Genomic DNA, 2,677 nt, shown 5'->3' with positions numbered 1-2,677 from the left:
ACCGCACGACAAATATGAGGTCTTTTTTTCGAGGGACAAAAATAAGATAGCTATTGGAGATGCTCTAATATTTTTTTTCTCGCGCATTGTTTCTACGTCCAACTTGGTTCAAACAGACAACTCACATGCTTCTAACACCAGGCTGTATCCCTAAAAAAACACCAGACTGTATTTGCATTTGTAAGTGAGGAAGCCAATTTGAATTTAAATCGTACAAAACAAAAAATATCCACATACGATAGAGGCAAATTTTATGGGATTTGCGATTCAATGAGTAACATGTAGCTGGTTTTCAAGCGGAAGCCACGTCTGCGCCAACTTCGTTAAGTCTCTCTTTTGCTTCTTAAGGCATGCCTTCACCTATCCTACTATAGAAGTGAATGAGCAAAGCAATTGGGAATGTGCAGCAAACAAAGAGAGCTAAATATGACTAAATAAATTAAGTAATCTGAAAGTGGGCACGTCGTCGTCGAGCGCCAGCAGCTGCTCAAGAGCCTCCACGACGTCGCACATCCGGGACTGCGCTTCAAATCTGGACACAAGTGTGACACGGCCGCGGCAGCGCGTCAATTCCGCTGCCGGACACCACTCACCCTCGGCCCACCCACCATCCCGGCCGGTGCCGAGAACAAACCACACGGGACCCAGTATTTTTTTGAAAGAAATGTCAATCATAGTTTAGTCTGGTGGAAGGTAATTTTTTTGAAAAATCCCCAGAACAGAAACTCGGCAGCAACAAATTTTCACAGAATACCATTGGCCAACAAATGAATAATCATCAAAGAATGGCATGCAAAAAGTAGCGCTAAATCAGCTAGGTGTAGCGTAGTAAGATCACCTTGAAAGCTCGGTGTAGCATAGTAAGATCACCTTGAAAGTCTTAACAGTTGTAATTCTGTGTTGTATAGGGGTTTGTTTCATAGAGTTTTAAGAACTTAACTGTTGATATATGAAAATTATACATGGTTAATATAGTAAAGGCCTTTTTGATGCAAGAGTTACAATAATCTGAACATTATTTAGTAAGCAAGATTGTGGAGCATATGACTGAGCGCTAGCACAAATCTTGTACTCCTTCTCTTGCTTCTCTGTTTTGCTTTGTTCTGAACATTCTGAATTTTTAACATTTCCATGTACGTTTCCGAACTGAACTTCTTGCAGACATTTCCATGTACGCTTCTAAACTGAACTTCTTGCAGTCTTGCAGAGAACTTCAGGGGCAGCACCCAACGCACTGCACACTGCGCACATCCAAACCTAGCACCTACGCATCATAGACGATGCAGGGGCAGCACGCGAGCCGCAACGCACGCCACGCAGCGGCAGCGGGCGCGAGCGCCGTCCTGCGGTTCAGGATCGCCTCCTCGCGTCATCTTCGACGGGGCGCCGGCGTCCTAGCGTGCAAGAGGTCGACACGGCGTGCGTATGCTAGAGCCGGGTTGGATGGGTTCCAGGCGCCGGCCGGTTGGGCGAGCTCGAGGTCGAGAACACCGGCGCCTCGGCCGCAGCGTCTACACGGCAGAAACAGTCCAATAACGTCTTCTCCCGCTGCTTCTTAGAGTCTAGAGAGCTCACCATCGGAGGCGCTGATGCGGTCCTTTGTGGCACACAGCTTCTCGGCGAGCGCGGAGTGTAGCGCGGTATTCGACGACCTGGACGTCACCGTGGCCGACGTACACGGCGAAGAACTGCGCGTGTAGTATGTTGAGCAAGATCAACAAGAGAAGGAGGTGCACGTCGTGAGAAGAGGAAGGAATACATACAGCGCGCCCCGCGACGACTGCGAGAAGCACATAAAGAGAGGACGCGTCGAACCTCGACGGGCCGCTTCCGAGCTCTCGGGTCTCGGCGGCCGATGCTAATCCGCTTGGAGGCGCATCGCGGGAAGGAGGCGCGCGTGGAGTAGGAGTGCGACGGCCCCAAACTGAGGACGGGTCGAGCCCTGTTGCCCAGTTTGGAGCTGCGTGTCGCTCTTCTCCTGGGTCGCCTCAGGGCTCAGGCACGGCCTCTGCTGCGGCGTCGCCGTCCTTGCCGACCCTTCGGACGGCCATACGATCTTCCTCCCACGCGTGATTCTCAGCGTCCTCTCCGTGAGCAGTGATACTCAGCTGCTCGCGGCCACGATCACATGGACGCCGCAGGCGACACTGCTCGACACCTCCATTGCATGGGAGCAGCGACGCTAGGTTGGACAGAGGAGCAGTATAGCGTGGCTCCATGGTGGACCTGCGTTGTCTTGCGATCACGCCCGCGCTGCCGCCATTCAGCCCGGATCCGCAGGAGGAAGACGCATACCGGCACGGCGCACACGGGCAATAACGGCCGCCCGAATCCCAGGAGGGCGACCCCGACGACGCCGTCCAGACCGATCAGGAGCAGGGGGAACCATCGCCGAGTGAAGAAATGGCAGCAGCAGTTGGAAGAGGAAGAGCGAGAACCGTGGGTGAGCAGAGACGAGAGTTCCCTTTCTTGACGAAATCACTAATCAGAAACTCCTACGAACAGGCCGCATGCGGCCATAACAGGCTTTAGCGCAGCACACACAAACTGGGCCGGAAAATTGCGCGAGGCCCGCAACGGCGCCAGCGCATTGAGCGGCACGAGGTCGGCCCGGCCGGTCGATCCAATCGGACGGTTCACGTTCGTCCCTGCCCGAGCAAAGTCGCCGTGGGATCCT

This window comes from Triticum aestivum, chromosome 7A (assembly GCF_018294505.1).
Source record: "Triticum aestivum cultivar Chinese Spring chromosome 7A, IWGSC CS RefSeq v2.1, whole genome shotgun sequence".
Taxonomy (NCBI): Eukaryota; Viridiplantae; Streptophyta; class Magnoliopsida; order Poales; family Poaceae; genus Triticum; species Triticum aestivum.
The sequence above is the reverse complement of the archived record's forward strand: the minus strand, read 5'-3'. Positions refer to the sequence as shown.